Source organism: Psammomys obesus, unplaced genomic scaffold (genome assembly GCF_907164565.1).
Source record: "Psammomys obesus unplaced genomic scaffold, mPsaObe1.curated_primary_1811, whole genome shotgun sequence".
NCBI classification, from domain to species: domain Eukaryota; kingdom Metazoa; phylum Chordata; class Mammalia; order Rodentia; family Muridae; genus Psammomys; species Psammomys obesus.
In genome coordinates this window covers 7245606-7265208 of record NW_026586589.1, presented here as the reverse complement: position 1 = coordinate 7265208, position 19603 = coordinate 7245606, and the positions used below count along the sequence as shown (strand labels likewise).

At 53.1% G+C, this 19603-nt stretch overlaps 1 protein-coding gene across 2 annotated transcripts in view; it reads left to right on the top strand.

The window, feature by feature from the left end:
* Positions 1 to 19603, top strand: part of Dlgap4 (DLG associated protein 4) — a 148043-nt gene that overhangs the window by 36621 nt on the left and 91819 nt on the right. For both annotated transcript variants that reach the window (XM_055602198.1, XM_055602199.1), the window contains exon 2: positions 13960 to 14143. The gene's annotated coding sequence lies outside the window, so the exon portion shown is untranslated. The remainder of the gene's footprint in view (positions 1 to 13959; positions 14144 to 19603) is intronic.

Here is a 19603-nt window from a genome sequence, read left to right as displayed (position 1 = left end):
CTCAGAGAAGCTTCAAAAAGTGGGTCAGCACTGGGCGGGGCCTGGATGGCAGCAGCCAACTGGAAGGGAGGGGCTCAGAGTGTCTTCTCTGTCCCGGAGGTCAGGTAGCATACTGGGACCCCAGGGCAGAGCGACTGGTAACAGTGTTTGTCGCCTCAGAGACACAGTTGTCTCAGCTGCTGGCAGGGGCATTTTCTCCTTTGGCTGACAGTGACCTGAAGCCAAAGCTAGCTTGTGGTACTGGGACAGTTTAGACTCAAGGCAGCCAGGGAAAGCCTCTCTGCTAGGGTGACACAGGCGACACCAAGGGATGAGGAGCCAGTCGTGGGCCTGTGGTAGCACCAAGGACTTCCATGAGGTGGCCTATTCAGGGAAGGAAGGGTGAGGGCGGCGAGTGGCCACAGGGTGCTGAGGGACACCGTGCTAGCAATGGAGCGGGGGCGGAGAAGGACCTTGAAGAGCCTCCTGAATCTCAGTCAGAGGTTTAGGTCTCCTTCTTGGGGAGGGAGGCAGCAGCACCCTCTCCAGTTCACACAGGCCCCTCTAGCCCCCTCATGAGAGTGAACTGGAGGGGCACTTGGGGAAACATAGCCTGGAGAGGTCGCTGGTTCGGATATCCAGATATCCTGACCTATGATAGCTGTGTCTTGGGTGTGGAGTGGTAGAGGAGAGCCCAACCCTGAGGGCTGGAACCCAGCACAGTGTTCCTTGTTGAAGCCACTTACTGGGCTGCCACTGATTTAAATGGCTCCATCCATTTAAATGCTCCTGTGCGCCTCACACAAGGCCCAGGAGTACTGGTTTATAAAAGTGACCCCACAGGAGACAAATGTCCTTGATTCTCTTATGGTCACTCAGCTGGGAAGGAGATGCTTTGGAGTCCACCTACCTTTTAATGCCTCCCTGCATCACCATTCCTTCCAGACCCCAAGGCTACACCTCCTCAAGGTGAAAATTGGATGTTTGAGGCTCCCAGGAGTCCCTGCCTCCCTGTCCGGTGGATTTGAATCACATCTGTGTATGCATGTATGTGAGCATACATGTCACTCATCAGAAACTGGTGACAGGATCAGACCAGAAGCATGCCTGGGCCTGGAGGGGCCTAGATGTTCCCTACCCACCTCGGCTGGTGCCCAGTTGCCTGCTGACAAGGGCACTAACAGGCACCGTGTGGCCAGCAGGCCATTGGCCCACAAGTGATACATTCTGTGTCTCTGGGCCACTTGTGTCTCTGACTTGACAGAGGACCTTCCAGCAAGATAGAGAGACTGTCGTGAAGGGAGCTGCTAGCCTGTGGCTCCCGCAGCATAGTTAGGGATTCTTACTCACAGTGCCAGGGAGCCCCCTTGGAGTGGATTGAAGAGGCCTATTTTGAGAGGTTTTCTGGATGAATCCTGGGAAGCTGGGCCCTTTCTGGCTTGAACTCCCCAACTGGATACTGACAACAGAGAGGGGATATATTTGATGATTTTTGCCTTGGTTTAGTTTTGTTTGTTTGTTTGTTTGTTTGTTTTTTGAGACAGGGTTTCTCTGTGTAGCCTTGGCTGTCCTGGACTCGATTTGTAGACCAGGCTGACCTTGAACTCAAAGAGATCTACCTGCTTCTGCCTCCCTGAGTGCTGCGATTAAAGGTGAATGTGGCACTGTGCCCGGCTAGGTTGATGATTTTTCAGGTTAACTGGTTTGAACTCTGCTCCCTACTTCACTAGCCATTCAGTCTTGGACAGCTAGCTTCAACTCTGTGTGAACATTATTTCACAGGCCTGCCAGGAGGGGCAGACAAACCCTTGGGGGACAGGAGAATCAGCACCCTGTTCCTGTCATCTTCCCAAAGCTCATCATCTACTGCCTTACAGTAGAGCTGACACTTTGGGTCTCTCCATCCGTTGTAACTGCCTCTGCGTTCCCATTTGGAGGAAACTGAGCCCCAGCAGATGTCCTGGTGCAGGATCTCACAGCTGGCCATGCTCCCCTCTGTGTCCCTCCATCAGTTTTTTTCCTGATTCCCAGCTAGTAGACCCTGCAAGGAAGAGCCTGCTCTTTGAAGTGTGTGGTTTCAGCACCATGGCTAGCAGCCAGGTGATGGAGTGGTTTAACTCAGCCGGCGTTTATCTGCTGCGTGGAGGCAGCAGGCTCTGGGAGAGACCCCAAAGCCAAAGGGCCATTTTGCCCTGGCACAGAGTCTACTGGACATGGTGATGCCCCTCATAGGTTCCTCCTGGAGCCACCTCCAGGCCCAGACACTGCAACCCCCTCTCTAGGCCTTAGCGTCACCATGGAAACAGTACAGGAATGCACTCCCAAAGACCTAGCTTCAGGAAGCTCAGGTTCATGTGGCCTTGGGAAGCCCCAGTGCTGGATCTGATGGGATTGGTTTTGCTCCCAACCACTCTGCCAATGGGAAACTCAAGGCCACGGGGAAGGGAAGGCTGACCTCACTGCTCCATTATGTAGATGGGAATGTTAAAGCAAAGTGAGCCTCCTTGGGGGCCAGCGCCAGCTGCCTGGAAGCCTGATTCTGGAAGAACCTGGCTCTCTTCTTGCTAGGTGTGTGACAAATGTGTGGTGTTTGTCTCAGTACACCCACTCCACCTGCTGTGGGAAGACACTGAGATCCAGGCCAAGGCCTATGGTCACAGCACATCTTGTGGACATGGATGTAGTTGGACTGAGTGCAGACCCAGCCATGCACTCCCCAGCCATGAGACCTGGCTGCTTGTCTGTGACAGGCAGGACCCCCATCACAGGGTTATTAGGAGGTGGACTCAGGCAGGGCAGGCCTGAGCTTGCTGGTGGGAGCACCCCGTGTCAACAGTAGCTAGTGTCACCTGTTGTCAGTGCCTTGGTAAATGTGTGTGGACAGCTGCATCCGTGACTGGCAGAGTCACCTGCCAGTCCATTGCAGGGCCTTCTCCAGGCCCCCAGGGCGGCTTCCCGATCTGTTCCAGTCTTCGTTCTGCAGATGTTTGCTCGCCGCCTGCATAGAATCTGTCCTGCACTGGAACCCTCTGGGCAGAGCTCAGGGTGTGTGCAGGACTGTGACCCCACCCTGGATAATGGGGGAGACCAGGACAGCTGGCCGGGAGGCTCAGGAAGAGCAGCTGGCGCCCACGGGGCTGGTGGGCTGATGAGGCAGCCCTGCACAGGCCTCAGTGTGCAGGCACTGGGAGCTTGGCAACAGCGCCCTGGCCCAGGCAGAGCCACAGGGGAGGCCTCTGGCAGGCTGTGGGATCCCTCAGAGGGCATGCAGAGGGAGGAGGGTGTTCACGGCTGAGATTGGCAGATGGTGCTTCGGATGGAGGAGCAGAGCCCACGATGGTGCAGGCAGGAGAAACAGGTTGTGCCTGGAGTGTGGAGTGGGCTGAGGAGCTGCAGGCCTACGCAGAGGCGGTGGCTCATCTGCGGTGCTGCGTCTTACACGAGCTCCTTTGTCTTCATGCTTGCTTCCCTGGCCTAGCTCAAGGAGTTCCAGACCTCTAGACCCCGCCCTGACCCAGGCTCACGCCTGTCAGCCTCAGTCCCCACCCACCCACCTCTATACTCTAGAAACCGAGTCATACTCTGACCTTGAAATCTGTTCCAGTGAAATGGATCCTGCAGTGGGCAAAGGCGGCTGGATTATGGGAGTCACTGACTATGGGGATGAGGCTCCTTCTAACGGGATCTTTGGCGCTGCTACTGAAGACTCTAAGGGAGAAATAGGCATTCATTGGGGAAGCCTGAGAGGACATCCTAGCTCTGAGATCATGATGTGTGGGGACCTTTGCACCCGGTCTCTTTCCCTCAAGTCCTGCCTGAGCAGGTGCCTCGGCCATCCTTTCTTGTTCTCACTGGGCTCTGTGTGGCAGCCAGATGTGTGGGCAGTACTTGTGGATATTGAGATAGGCTCTTGGGAGCACTGAGTGGCTTGTGGGGAGTGCTGCCTGCTCCCAGCCCAGGCCAAGGCTGTGAGGAGAGGCAGAGCCCTGGCCTGGTGACTCAATGAAGCTTAGCCGTGGTACTGGGTGAGGAGGGTGGCTGCAGTTGGGGGAAGGGGAATGAACTTGGGTGTCTGCAGAGCAGCCATGAGAGCAGCTGGGCAGAGGGGCCAGACAGGGCAGGGGTACTGAGCATGGCCAATGGCATCTGCAGCATCCTGTCCACTTGCCATTTATTCAGCTGGTAAGCAGTGAGCACTAGCCCTGGGCTGGCCCTGGGATCTGTGGAGAACAAGTCAGATGCGGTCTTCCCTGGCATATGCTTTGTGGTCAGAGTTTGAAGTTGACGTTATAGCATGGGAAAGCTGTGAGACTGCCTCCAGTGACAGCCCCCACCTCCAAAAAAAAAAAATATACCTTAAGGATGGAAATGTGCTCCTGTCCCACATACGAGTTTTTTCCTCACAGATGTAGGACAGGGCCATCCTGTGCATGGCCCTCTCCTTACCCTGTGACCATGAGGCCACCCAGCAACACAGTGGCATCTGAGAGGGCCGCCTCAGGAGCCTGCTTTCCCCACATGACAGCCATGGGGAGCAGCGTGTGAAGCTAGCAGCAGGGTGGGAAGGGCAGAGTTCTGTGCTGGCCAGCATCTGAGGCCAGCCTCTCCCAGGGCACACACCAACCCTCTGGATCCCTGAGTCCTGAGGCCTCCAGTCCTAGCCTGGCCTTTCCCTGGAGTGTTCCCATTCAGTATCCTACCCGCTTAAGGTGTCCGGAGTGAAGTCTGTGTTAGCCCACAGGCCTGCCTGCTACTCTTCCTGACCTAAGCATGATGGTGTCATCCTCTGTAGGGCGCCCTGGCGGCAACCCTTGCTAGGTACTTCCTAAAAGTGCAGCTTGTGGGAGCTGGAGAGATGGCTCAGAGGTTAAGAACACTATCTGTTCCTCCAAAGGTCCTGAGTTCAGTTCCAACCACATGATGGCTCAACAATGTATAGTAAAATCTGGTGCCCTCTTCTGGTGTTCAGGTACACATGCAGGCAGAATGCTACATAAAGTACTTATCCCGAGACGCCACCGGTTTACAGTAGGCTGCTAATCTTCACTTTCACTCCAAGCTGATGGTTTCTTTCTGTCTGTGTAGCCTTGGCTGTCCTGAACTTGCTTTGCAGACCAGGCTGGCCTCAAACTCACAGTGATTTGCCTGCCTCTGCCTCCCTGAGTGCTGGGATTAAAAGGCATGTGCCACCATGCCCAGCAATTTTCCCTTTTCTAGAAAGGTCATATAAGTAGAAACATATAATAATAGTAATCCTGTATCTAACTTCTTGCACACTACTTAAAAATTTGGTGTTCACCTTTTTTTTTTTTTTTCCCACACATTGGATCTTATTTCTTTTAAGTGTTCAGTACTATTCCATTTTGTAGATATGCCATGCTTTGTTGATCTGCTGACTGGATGGAGCATTTGGATGTTTTTGGCATGAAGCTACGATGAACAGTGCTGTTGACCGGTGCTTCTGTGGCCACAGGGGAAGCCAGCCATGGTTTTGCTGAGACATGCAGGAGGGTGTCTGGGTAGGCCTTGGATGGAGGGCTGCTTGTCCTGTGAGCCTGAAGTATTTGCCATTGGCCCTTAAAGAAGGGTTTGCTTGACCCTGTTATAGCTGACAGTCAGGGGCTCCATGACCCTCCTCCCCTTTTCATCAGGACTGAGGGCTGGAGGCTGAGCCCTACCACCTCCTTGCTCTGTACACCACTGCAACCAAATCTGAATGGTTCCTCTAGTCTTTAAAAAGAGTGTGTGTGTGTGCACAGATGGTGAAGGCCAGAGGCTGATGTAAGTGTCTTCCTCACTCACTCTCCACCTTGCTTTCAGGGTCTCTCACTGAACTGTTGTTCACTGATTGGATAGACGAGCTGGCCAGTGATCTGCCTGTACTTACCGCCCCACCCCCATACACACGGAACTCTGAGGTTACAGCCCCACAGCGCAGTGCCCAGCTTTCATGTGGCAGCTCAGAATCTCCATCTTGCAGGCCAAGCACTTCACTGATTGAGCCATGAACCGTCTACCCAGTTGTGTTTTGTTTTGTTTTTGTTTCTGAAGCAGAGTTTCATGTATCCCAGGCTGCCTTGAATTTGACATGAAGCTGAGCGTCACCTAGAGCTTCTGTTCTTCCTGCTGACAGCATGGGTTAGAACATACACCAACATGCCTGACTTTGTGCAAAGCTGGGGATCTAGGGACTCAGAATTTTGTGTATTCTAGGCAAGCAGTCCTCCTGGCCTCTGAACCAGCTTCTAGAGCCTACTGTCTCCTGACTCAGACCCTAGATAGAGCACTGTCGTTCTCCCAGCCTCATCACCACCTCAAGTCTGCCCCAACTGAGCTCTGGGGTGCTTATTTTCCACAGGAAACTGACCAAGTGCTTGCTGCTCCCAGGGAAAAGGCCAGTCTCCAAAGTAGCAGGACGGCACCTTCTCGATGACTGAGTCTCTGCCATCTTTCCAGGACTGTTCCACTCTCCACGTCCCCCTCCTTTCCTGGCGTCACAGGCGGGCTCCCCACTCTGCAGAAGCTTCCCAAACACGCCATGCATTGTGCCCCACGTGTTTGCCACCTGCCTGCCTGGTGGCTTCCTGTGGCTGCTCCTGGGCCCAGCCACAGCCCTCTTTTCCCATACGTCCAAAACACACCCCACCCCCAGGCTGGCTGCTGGGCCCCACAGCCCTGGGCTTCCACCCGCTGCTGTGGACTGCGATGTCTGTTTACGTATCTGCCACCCCCCATGGGATTGGGTGTTCCGGGGACATTTTGCCTGACTCATCTTGTCCTCACTGTGGCCCAGTTTGGGGCCACGTACGGAGTAGGAGCCCAAATGTTTGTGTGCAGGGCACCGTGTTCTCTGGATTTGCGCCAGAGCCCTGAGGAATTGGACGAGGCCTCGAAGGGGTGGGGGTGGCTGTGAGGCAGAAATGGATGAGAAAGGATAGAAGTGCTAGGTGTGAAGGGCCCTGACACTTGGGCAGAGACCCTGCCCTCTGTAGCCTTCCTTGACCCCTTTAGACCACGCACTTATCTTGAACATCACTGTAGGTGCACACCCCCACTCCCACACTGTTCAGTGAGAACAAAGACAGTCATGGCTGGCTCTTGTCTACATCTGGCCCAAGGCAGAAGGCTGCCAGCTGTTTCTTGAGTGACCTTGGGCTGTAGATAAACAGCTCAGTGGAGGGTGTGACCTAGCTTCGGGTTTGAAAGCCAGCCAAGGGTTCGCAGTGTGGCTTTCTAGCAAGGTGTGTTTAGTGAATTGTGAGCACCCTGGAAATGGGGTCTGAGGCTGTGGTGCCAAAGGGCACCCGGTCCCAAGCCAGCAGGACAGCAGTGAGCCATGTGCTGCTATCAGATAGATCCAGTTCTGTGAGCCCAGTGCTCTGTAGCCCTGTGTGAACAGCATTGTGTATTTATGTCATACACAAGGTCCTCCATACGTGGAAGGCGTGCATCCGTAGGACCTAAAGAATTTAATCAAGGGGTCCATGTCCAGCTCTGGAGAGGGGTCTGGGGCGCAAGTGTGGTTCACCAGCATTTGCTCCTGCCCAGGCAGTCACCATGCAGCCCGAGGCCACGCACTGCCCTTCACTGCAAACCGGGTGAGTAGCAGCCTGCAGAGCTGTGAGGGGCAGAGGAGGAAGCAGGGGCCTCTGGACTGGTGACACGTGTCAGGATCTGCTGTGAGTGCTGACAGCCCTGGCTTTGCAGCCATGAGAGATGACAGGCATCCAGATCAGGTGCTCGGAGGGGAACCTCCCTCACTGGCTCTAGCTCCCAGATCCAGTTTGGGGAAACTGCCTCTGCTTCTCCAAATCAGGAGTGGTGGTAGGATCTCACAGCAGCTGGCAGTAGGTCTGGGGCTATGGCCAGGGGTAAGACTAGTGCAGAGCAGGAGACAAGGAAGGATAAGGACCGGGTTTAGGGCTGGAGCTGGCCTCTCTGCCCAGTCCTGGGCTCTGGCCAGCCCACTGCATCCTACACAGACACAACCAAGCCCTACCAGGCACTGAGTGTGGAGTTAGCACCGAAAGCTCAGTGGCGCCTTATCTGGGCAAAACGTTCCACTGCTGCCAGCTGACTGGTGGGTGTTCTCAGTTCTTCATAGCTGTCCTAGCCACTCCAGTTGTGTGCTGAGACTGTCAAGACCTTCAGTACAATAAGATATTTTGAGAGAGGGAGAAAGTGCATTTGCATACCGTTTATTATCACATATTGTTATAATTCTACCTTATCAGCAGTTATTGTTATCAGTTTCTACTCTGCGTGCTTCTAAGTGAAGCTTTGTCACAGGTGTGTGGACAGGACAAAGCACGGGGCACACACAGCTCAGTACTCTCTGAGGTTTGGGAGTGCACTGGGAGTCTCAGGGTGTCTCTTCCCTGGAAGATGAGGAGGACGAGAGCAGCCACTGTGCTAAGAATGAATTCATCTGCATGGCTCCTGTGGCTGTCACATCAGACCTAAGTAAGAGGTATTCCCATTTCACAGAGGGAAACTAAGTGTTATGATATATTTTTAAAAAAAAGCCATGCATTCAACAGATCTAAATATGAAGAGATTTATTTGGGGGAAGCAGAAGAGACAAAGAGAGACGATGGGGGAGCATAGGAGAAGAGAGAGGGGCATGGTAAGGGGCCACTGGGAGAGAAGCCGAAGCTGAGAGAGCAGAGAGAGTGAGTGAGTGGGAGCAGCAGACGGGTTATATTTGAAGCCCCTGGCCCAGATGATGTCATAGGATGCGGGTAGTGACGCAGGATGTCGGCAGGCCAGCTGATTGCCTGCACAACATTACCACTAAGGTTATCCCTCCAAGGTCAAGGGCCACCGGTGGGGCTGGGACCTGACCATGGGGCGTGTGGCTCCAGAGTTCATGCTTGATCCCCCAGGTTCCTCTGGGGTCAGCCACAGTGGACCCTTCCATCCTGCCCTCTGCCTGGTCAAGTTCTACCTCCACCCTATACCCCAGGCCTCCTTATGTCTGTGCCTCGTCAGCCCCGTGGCCACACGGGGTTCTTTTGTCACAGTCCAGCTCTTGAGTGAGAATCGTGAGACCAAGGATGGGATCCCTGTCAGTTTGTATACCATTATGTCCAGTGAAGGAGGGTTTTAGTTATTAGTGGTGGCCTTGAGGGCTGGCTGTGAGTAGATGAAGAGCAGGTAGCTTGGTGGTGAGTGGTGGCCACATGACTTGTGTCTCAGTGCTCTGAGGGAGACGACAGTAGGGACAGGAGAGGTGTTATCATGGGGAGGAGTGGACAGCAGGGAGGGATGGAAAGGATTGGGCATTCAGATACATCCTAAGGAGCCTGAGGCAAGGCCAGGAGGCAGCTGGGAGAAGGGCTTTGTGGACCGGGCTGAAGAGCTTAGGGTTTGAGGTGAGGAGGAGACTTGGGAGGTCAATGTGTGTGTCACTGAATTGTGCAGTCCAGTAGGCCTTGGTGTTGAGTGAGAGGACCTGGGGACACAGGAAGCCTCTTGTGGAGGCAGGCCAGGCCAGCCGAGGAGAGCCTGGGACAGGAGGCTGCTGCTTTTAGAAACCACTTTCCCATTTCAAGTTTATTGAGCTAAAAGCTCCTATATAAATCTGTTTTACAAATTGGCTTTTTGGACAACAAATGGTGCTTAAAGCACAGGGTGGCAAAGCCAACAGCTTTGGAGGCAGCCCATCCGACTCCTGTCAGAAGGCCCTACTCCCTATGACCTTCAGCTACTGAGGATTTGCCCTTCCAGCTGTAATACAAGCCCCATTCGACTCGTGTCTTGAAAGGATCCTTCCACAGAAGTAGGTGCAGGTTGGCAGTGGGGCCAAGGAGGTACTGGTCCCACAAGGTGCCACTAGGGACGGGCTCATTTGAAAGATGTGCAGGAGTCTTCAAGACACAGGCAGAGTTTTTATGTAAAAGATGAGAGATGAGGAGAAGGGGCAGAAGAGTCCCTGGTGGCAGCCCAGAAGGGTGACCAGGCAAGAGGATGATAGGGGAAGTAAGAGTCTGGGGAAGAGCATCTCAGGCCTTTTACTCACTGAGCATGTGAGGTGGGCATGGGGCAGCCCACAGTTGCCATAGGACCTCTGAGGGGCAAGGTGGGCTGGAAAGAAATGTCAGGCCTTGTGAGAGGGAAGCAGGAAAAACCCAGAGCTCAGCTTCAAAGGCCAGCTGCACTGTGTGTGTGACCCAGGGAACTCACGGAACTCTGCCTTGGGATGGGGCGGGCCATCTTGTGGGAGGGGCCAACAAGCTGCAGGTCCTGTCTTGGTGATGACACTGCAGAGACTGGCAAGCCCACAAGCTTGACCACTAAAGCTTGGACGCTAGGGATGTTCAAGGGGACGACCAGGAGTGACACCATTGGTATTCTGCTGAGCCTGAGTGGGGACTTTGAGCTACCCTCATCTTAGATACCAACAGAGAAGAAATTTGCCCAGAAGACTGGGCACTTTAAGTCCACCTGGCCACCCCTTTAAGCCCAACACTAGGGAGGCAGAGACAAGCCAAACTTTTTGAGTTCAAGGCCAATCTGGTGTATAAGGCAAGTCCCAGGCCAGTCAGAGTTACACAGTGAGATCTTGTGTCAAAACAAAACAAAGTATGAAGACCCTTGCCCAGGGCCACTCAGCTTCATAACTGAGCACCTGGCGTTTTACGTTGAGCCTCTGCTCTTTACCTGAAAATTCTCAAGTGGGTAAATTGTAATAAATAACAATAACATAAAGGAAAAAAAAAAAAAAAGAAAAGTAGCAGTTTACCACATAGATTTGGAAAAGTATTGTCATAAGAGATTTAAACATGTTTAGGAGCCTTTTCTTCACACTGTCAGAGGAATTATCAAAAGAAAATTATTGGAAAAAAAACAAGCAATGTATTATAGCTTCCAAGCCCATAAGCACAGATGTCTGTGGGCAAAACTGAAATAAAACTGAAATGAATTTTTAAAATTTTCACTGTGGGGCTGTAGTGCCCGCCATTGACCAGTGTGCATGGAGGCCTGGCCCACTCACTCAGTCAAGCAGTCAGTGCCAGAAAGGTTGTGCAGCAAGTGAGAGAGTAAGGCTTGAGGACATCTGGGCGGAGGGAGAGCATGGCAAAGGCTGTGAGGCAAGCGCATGCCTGGTGTGTCTAACGGAAGCATGAAGGCCAGTAGGCTTGGGGCAGGAGGTGAGGTAAAGCCCTGGACATTTTAGAGCCTAGGAGGAGTAAGATCCGACTTGAAGTCTTCTTCTTCTAAGATTGTTTTTTGTTTTATGTATGAGTGCTTTATCTGCATGTGTGTCTGCAGGTCAGAAGAGGGCATCAGATCCCATTATAGATGGTTGTGAGCCACCTTGTGGTTGCCGGGAATTGAACCCAGGAACTCTGGAAGAGCAGCCAGTGCTCTTAACCTCTGAACCATCTCTCCAACCCCCAGCCTTGAGTTCTAACCTGACAACTCTGACTTCTGTGCTGGGAGCAAGAATTTAAAAAACAAAACAAAACAACAACAAAACCCAAACAACGAGGAATCCAGAGCCAGCATGGACAGTCCAGGCAGGAGCTGGAGGTTACGTAAACTCAGGTGCAGCCGTCCATCTTCCTGATGCATAGCTGCGGGTCCAGTGCAGCGGCTCAGCCTAGACATGGGAAGGGAGAGGGGTCAAGAATGACATCAGAGCCTGGGCATCAGGGGCTGGAAGGCAAGGTCCCGTGGAGTCAGGTAGCTGCGGGAGCGATGTTTCACGAAGCATTTGTCCGCTCCATTATCCCTGTTAATCCTGGCTCCCTTTGGGGGCAGGAATTGAGACTCACTGCAGTGACGTGACTGTCTCAGGCTCACAAGGTTGGAAGGGAGTGGAGCCTCAACCTAGAACCAGGTGCACACTAAAGTTTGTCATTCTGCTTCAACATTGAGTTAGTAAGGGCCCACGAGATGCCAAGGGCCATGCTGAGTGCTGGCGCCAGTGGGTGAGGTGACCGTGCTTCACTGTGGTGGCATCCAAGGGGTCCTGGGACCAGTGTAAGCCCAACCAGTTAGGGGTCCAGTGGCTTTCCGGAAGCCCACAGATCTCTGGGAGAGAGGGCTTCTGTGGGTTTTCCCTGAGGAGGCCTCGGGCTCCCAGATTGTGGATGGCCACCCGGAAGTTCTATTGTGTTGTTTTCGAAGGATTGGGATGGTGTTAATAGAATTACTGAGCCATAACTCACGCACCCTATGATTCACTCACTGACAGTGTCCTGTTAGACGGACACCAAGCTGTGTGTGTCTGTCCATTACAGTCCAATTTAGAGCCTCTCCATCGCCCCAAGCAGCAGCTCTCATCCCCACCAGAGCCCTTGGCAGCCTTGACATGACTTGATTCTACTTTCCATCTCTATGAAGGCAAAACCCCCTGTGACCAACAGTCTGTGTCCGTGGCACTGGGCAGCATGAGGCCTTTTGTATGAAACTTTGCCCTTGCATTGTATGCCAGTTGTCTGTGTTGGAAATCCAGGACTTGCTTGTCACAGCCAGCAAGGGCCTAGGGCCTGTCACCCACCATAGACAAGAGGAAATGGGGGACATTCGGCCTTCCGTCAGCAGGTAAACCTGGAGGCTCCAGGGGGCTCAGAGCTCTCCAGGTCAGGATGGCTCCCCACTGCTGTTACCTCTGCCTTCAGCCACAGTGCTGGGGGCAGGGTTTGGCTCCAGGTGATAAGCTGTCGGAACGGCATCTCCCCAGTGGTAGCATTGAGTGTGCCGTGGGTTTTCACACCCCATGATGTACCTGGAGGTCTCCCGTGCATACTTCTGAGTGTGTGTCCTTTCGTTGAAAATGTTCTTGAGTCTTCTTTCCGGCTAACCCAACCTTTGCCGGTCCTGCCCGTTTTTCTTGGCTGGGGATGCTCTTCCTCGGACAGATGGGCTGAGCTGTCCTAGAACCAGAGGTCTGGGTTAGAGACGCTGCCCTGGCCTCATCCTCATCAGTGGTCAGTGTCAGGGCTCTAAGGAGGCACCCGGAGACACCCACATCAGGTCTCTTGCTCCCTGTCCTGCTGAGCTGCATGCCTCAGTTTCTTACTTTGTAAAGAAGGGGATGAAGTCTGTTGCACAGGTGGCCCTATACGAGCTGATTTGTGGATGGTGCCGTTTCTGAGCAGACCCTGGGGCAGTTTGGGAGGGCATCCTCAGGCCTGGGACAAGGGTTAAAAACAGTGAGTCTCCCAGCCTCAGCTGCCCCTTCCTGCTTCTTTGTATGATAGATTGGGCCACGTGTCTCTTCCCAGGACTTGGTACCAATCTTGCCTTGGTCTTGAAGTCTCAGTTTTGTGAACTGTAGAATGGGAGGGCAGATGGTCATCCTCTGAGGCCTCGGGATCAGCGAGCTGCCTCGTGGGCAGGTGTGCAGCAGAGGGCCTGCTTCCTGTTGACAGACAGCCAGGTGGAGAGTGGTTAGGAGCGCAGACCCGGCTTGCCGAGGGTTGGAGATGCCTAGAATCCCCATTTTTCTCAAGGCGGTACCTTGTACCTGCTTGTCTCTTGAGACCTCCCAGCAGCTCTCAGGAGAGTACACTTAACAAGAAGAAAAGCCTCAGGCCCAGAAAGAGGAAGCCACCTGTCCATTGTCCCCGAAGTGAGTGAGGGGGCCAACATGAGATTTGAATTCCCAGTAGTGTGCCTTTGGTCCCTTTCCTAACTTCCCTCATGAAGTGGAAAAGGAGGGAGGGGCCAGAGGGAGGAGCAAGCTGAGGAAGGACTTGGGGACTGAAGCTTCCCGATGCTGGCTGCTGCAGGGATTCTGTGGGTGGTGGGAAAGGCATTGTAAATATGCATGACATGCAAATCTACCTCTAAAAACAACGTGGGCCTCCCATGAGCTGGGGTGCCAGGGTTCTCTGGAAAATATAGTGTTACACAAACACTTGGGTTTCTATGACAACTGTGTGACCTGCCCCCTCCCTAGGGTTGATCTGGAGGTCTCAAGGTGTGCACTAATTTCCAGCTAATCAGTGTTCCTCCTGTGTCCTGCAGGCGCTGGTGTGTGCCCTGCCTGGAGCCGAGTGGTCCCCCAGTGAGACCAGGGCCCAGCTCAAGCCTCTGATGGAGTACTGGAGGTATGTGTGTGGCAGTCTTCAGTTCCCCGCCCACTTCTGAGGTGTCATCCGCAGCACACTTTCCGGCTGCCATTTCTCCTGTGCTCGGAGATCCCTGGTTGGTAAGTACAGCCACAGGCCTGGGCACCTCACCCACCACCGTGCTTGCCACCGTTGGGGAATGCCCAGCCCTCCCACTGCCAGCACCCACAGGCTGGCAGGGGGACCTCCACAAGAGCATTCCTGCCTGGGCACAATTACAGTTTAACCAGCTGGGCGTACCCCATCCTTCCGACAACTCTGGAGGTGGGCATGGTGAGGATGCCTATTTCCCAGGGCACTGCTTCCGTGAGGGAAAGCCCTTGCTGAGGGTGGACAGCAAACCCAGCTCTGCACATTTCAAATGCCACACCCAGGGCTGGAACAGGTGTTGAGCACAGGCTCAGGAGGGGAGCAGGGAACTCTGCTGTAGTGTGCCAGGGCCCGAAAGAAGGCATTCTTCCTCATCCTACTCCTCCACCTGCCTCAGCTCACACAGTGGGATACCAGGCCCGGCCCCCTGACTGTCCCTCCACACCTACACTGCCTTCAGAAGGCCTGGTCCCTCTGTCATCCTTCCTGCAGATCCGGGTCAGCCACCTCAGGCCCCCGGGGGACAGCCACAGCACCTGCTCCTTCATCTCCCGGTTCTCACAGTCCCCTCACCAGGTTCCACTGGTATTACATGTCTGGCTCACAAGCGAAGAAAACCAAGGGCCCCCAGCCACCATTCAGCCTATCAGCCTACCGTACGGGACCCTGGGCTGAAGATCTGCCCGGGAGCCCATCAGCCTTTCGGGTCCCAGAGAGCTGCTGCACGGGCCCTCGACATGATGTCAGCCCCCTTGCCTCCAGCTCTCCCATCTGCCATCAGCTGCCAGCTTCCTTGATGATACGGTTATAAGAAGGGAAAAGACTAGTAAATATGCACAATATGCAAATTTCAAGGATAATCTAAAAACCCGTGTAGTTCACTGTCAATAATGGATGTGGAAGCGTGTCTTTGAGAAGCAGGCGCTGCACATTTGTGCGGTGCCAGCCTGTTGTTAATAACTGTGAAAGGGGCCCCGCTAATTAGTACCGCCCCCCCACCCCGCTTGGTTTCCCGGCCCCGGTCTACTGTAGCAACCAGAGACAGCTGTTGCGTTTGGCTGAGAAGCTGTCTCCACAGAACTGATAAGGACTTGGTGGTCTGAGAGCAGGGACTGCCTGCCTGTGGGTTCCGCCTTCGGCCAGCGTGCTGGGTTTACCAAAGGCAGGCCCGCGTGTCCCTGAGGACAGTGTGTGTCTCAGGGCCAGCCTGTGAGGCAATGGGTATCTCTTGAGCAGTTAGCGCATGCCTGGCATTGTGGTGAATGCCTGGCACTCTTGTGCATCTCAATTCGACTCCCTATCAGCTCAGAGGGCTTAGCCCCTCCTGCTGATGGGCATGCCTCTGAGGCCTCCTCCGCCCTAGGGCAGATTCTGGAGGCACAGCTGCCATTGCTCACAGCCCCCTTGTGTGTGGCCCAGTGACGGAGAAGGGATTCCTTGGCACTGGCAGAGAGCAGCCGTCAGGATCACGTGGAAAGATGGAGGCCGGGGTGGCGCGAGGGAGGTGTTACTGCTGTGATTTCGCTAACAAGCTGGTTATTTAAGGAAGCGGGAAGCCATGAGGGAGCCTCTGTGCCTGGGCAGAGGCGGCTGGGAGGACAGGGTGCCCAGGGAATTGAGGTCAGGGAGCCAGCCACGTACTGATCAATGGATTGATTGAGTCTTGTCCACTTGCTGACAATAGTAACAACACTACAAAAGTCTGGGAAAAGATCCACTGTCTGTGTCAAAGAGGACCTGTGAGCTGGAAGACACGAGGAGCTTGTAGGGCAGCTGAGCTCTGTTTGCAGGCCTGGGGGTGGGGCACAGCCTTGGCCTCTGGTCACTTACCACATTCAACCTTTTCTCTTTACAAAGTGTTTACATCACAGTAAAGTGACAAAAAAAAAAAAAGAAGAAGGAAGGAAGGAAGAAAGAAAGGAAAGAAGGAAGGAAAGAAGAAAAGAAAGAAAGGGAAAAAAGAAAAAAATCAAGCTCTAACAGTAACAGCTACTATTTAGTGACACCTATTGGATATCATCAGTCTCCTTACTAAGGATTTTCGTCTTTGTTTTTAAATAGTATGTGTGTGTGTGCATGCATTTTGTTTATTTGCTTATGTTGAGACAGGGTCTCTCTATGTAGGCTGACCTGGAACTCACTGCATAAACCAGACCATCCTCAAACTAAGAAATCCTCCTGCCTCTGCCTCCCAGATGCTGGGATTACAGTCATGTGCCATCACACCTGGCTTATTTATTTAACTTTGCTGTGATGGAATCTGGGAGCTCCTACATGCTAGGCACACACTGCACCACCCAGCTACACCCAGCCTAGCATTTAACCTTAAATTCTTGTCTGTCTGTCTGTCTATCTATCTATCTATCTTATGTATAATGAATGCTCTGACTGAATGTACACCTGCAGGCCAGAAGAGGGCATCAGATCCCAGTGTAGCTGGTTGTGAGCCACAGTGTGGTCGCTAGGAATTGAACTCAGGACCTCTGGGAGAGTAGACAGTGCTCTTAACTGTGGAGTCATGTCTCCAGCCCCAGCATTTAATAATTTTTTTAAAATCATATCACATCTTCACAGATTTTCTTATTTTACCCACTGGGGCAAGTGAGGCTTACAAAATAAAGCTGCTTGGCATAGGCTTAGAGGTGAGGCGAGAAACCAGTCAGCTCAAGCCTCCAGTGCAATGAGGAGTTCAGAAGCTGCGCCAGAAAGTTAGGGGCCCTCTGTTTGCTTTTGCAGGGTCTGTGCCCCTCGCACATTTGAGATGTGGGAAGCTAGGCAGGTATCTGTGGACATGGGCAACAGGAAGGGCTAGGCCCCTGCCAAGGGCAAGTACAGGGCATTTGGTCATTTAACAAATGCTCCAGATAGAAGCAAGGTATCAAAAGGGGCAGCTTGGGAGGGGCTGAGGAAGACTCAGGCTCATTCAAGGTAAAAAGAGCTCATCCAGAGGAAGCAGGCTCTGACCTAGTGGTCCTCAACCTTCCTAATGCTGAAACTCTTTAATACAGTTCCTCATGCTGTAGTGACCCCCCCACCATAAAATTATTTTTGTTGCTACTTCATAACTGTAATTTTGCTACTGTTACAAACTGTGATGTACATGTCTCATACACAGGTAGGATATCTGATACGTAACCCCAAGAGGGGTTGAGACCGCTGCTGGAAACTCGCTGCTCCAGGCCTGCTATGTACTGAACCTAGTACCTCGTTAAGCTCAGAACAACCCAATGGCATTGTCATTGTTGCCCTGCAGACGAAGGGTCTGAAGTCTAGAGAGGAGAAGACTCTCTCCGTTTCTGGGGACTGTGTATAAGCAAGCTGGACCTAGGGCTGAGGACCCCAGCACGCGGCTGGAGTCACACTCAAGCAAAGCAATAGGTCCAGCTGGCGCTGGGAACAGCTCTAGAACGTGGCATGCAGAAGGCTCTGTGAGGCCTGAAGCTGGCAGCCCGCTCTCTCTGGGCACCAGCCCCAGAGGCATCCCTACATTCCAAGGAGGTTTATTGAGAACAGTCACACTCATCAGTACCCTCCCACAGCACCCGGGCTTGGGGAAGGGCTCCTCTTACACAACCACCCTGTAAATAGAGTGAGAGGAGCCGGGACCAGTGCAGTGAAGCGGATCAGCAGCTCAGGGCCCCCATGTGGCGTGGACTGCCTAACAGCACACGGTCAGCCCTGCTGGGGGGCAGTGGGTAGTGTTGTTGGTAGTGGCAGGGCAGCTGGGAACAAGCCACCTGCCCATCACCGGGGGACTAGCACTGCAGCTGTACAGCAGTGCCGGCTGCAGCTGTTAAAAACGGGGCCGGGATCTAAATTTACTGTTGCAGAAAGAACTTCATAGTGTGGAGGGGGTTTTTCCTGTTATCTTTTTTAAAGGAGGTTATAGGCCAGCCAGCCATTTTCATTAGATTTGTGAGTTTCTAGAAGCTGTTCCCAGCACTTCCCCTGGTACATGCAGACCTGAGGGACTAGGAAACCAGATCAGGCTGTGGCTCCTTTCTGTTCCTTCTTGGCTGTGTGACCTTGGGCAAGTCACTTGCCTTCTCTGGAACTTTTTTTTTTTTTTTTCAAAACAAAGAGATGGATAGCATGAGAGGGCGTGGAGACCTGGACAGGACTAGAATAATACCAGGTGGCATTGCCGGTGTCCAGTGCCTTGGCCACTGTGTACTCGTCACATCCTGCCAGTCTCCTCAGGCTGCCTCTTCCCTCCTCCCAGGCATGAGGCCCAAGGATGACAGCATAGCTTTGTGCACAGGACCAGCAAGACCCCAGGTCAGCAGCACCCCCACCCCAAAACCTTAGCCGCTCCCCTCGACCTACTAACTTGCCTCACCAGTCAAGGCTGCCGTTGGGGACATGTTGGCCCCGGGGACACCACTAAACCTGCCTGGAAAGACAGCTTCCGGCGGCTCAGAACCTTAAATCTCAAGCAGAGCAACTTCAGCTCGGGAAGCCACAGTCTCGGGCTCTCTGTCATGAATAATCCGACACAGGCAAGCTTCCTTCACCAGCAGCCGTCCCTCCCTTGATGACGGTGATAAATTAGAAACTACCCAATTATCTGTCTGTGAGAGACGGTTAAATAGATTCCGTCCAGCAGCTGACAGCATCCTCCGTACTGTGGAAACAGCACTGTAGATCTGCCCTTGTTGACATGGAAACATGTCCCTGGCACACTGCTGAGGGAAAAATAGGGGATTTAAAGGGGTGGGGTAAGCCTGGGGGCTGTCAAAATGGCCAAGTCGCTAGAGGTGCTTTCCACCAATACTGGGCACCGGAGTTCAATCCTTAGGAGCCGCGTGGTAGACAGACAGCCAGCACCTACAGATTGTCCTCTGACCCCCACACTAACACACACACACACTGTATGTGCACATATGCATACACGTGCACACACACGAGTAAAGAAATGTAGTTTTAAAAAATGGTGCATTGATCTCTGAGTTCAAGGCCAGCCTAGTCCACATAGTGAGTTCCAGGACAGCCAGAGCTACATGGTGAGACTCTGTCCTGAAAAAAAAAAAAAAAATTTTTTTTTTTTTAATCGTGCATTGTTGCAGGATCCTTGAATTTGCTAGGACCAAGGGAGGAGCAGGGTACCTACTTAGACATCCAATGACTTTTACCATTTTTATGGAAAAAATATGTGTATTCATTCTTCTGTCAGATACGTGTCTGGATCTGGAAGGACAGTCATGAAGCCATTCGTAGTGATGCCCTCTGATGTGGAGAGAGGGGTGGGCTGTGATTTAAGTTTTACTCATTTCATTCAGGATCTCTTCAGTACTAGTGACAGAAAGGCCATCCTAGCTTGCTGGGGGAGGGAGTGACTCGTGGCTGTGAAATCCAGGCTCTCCTGGATTCAGGGGCTCCGACAGTGTCACCAGGACCTTGCTCAACGGTGGACACTCTGTGTGGCTCCACCTCTCACAGAGATGTTCTGT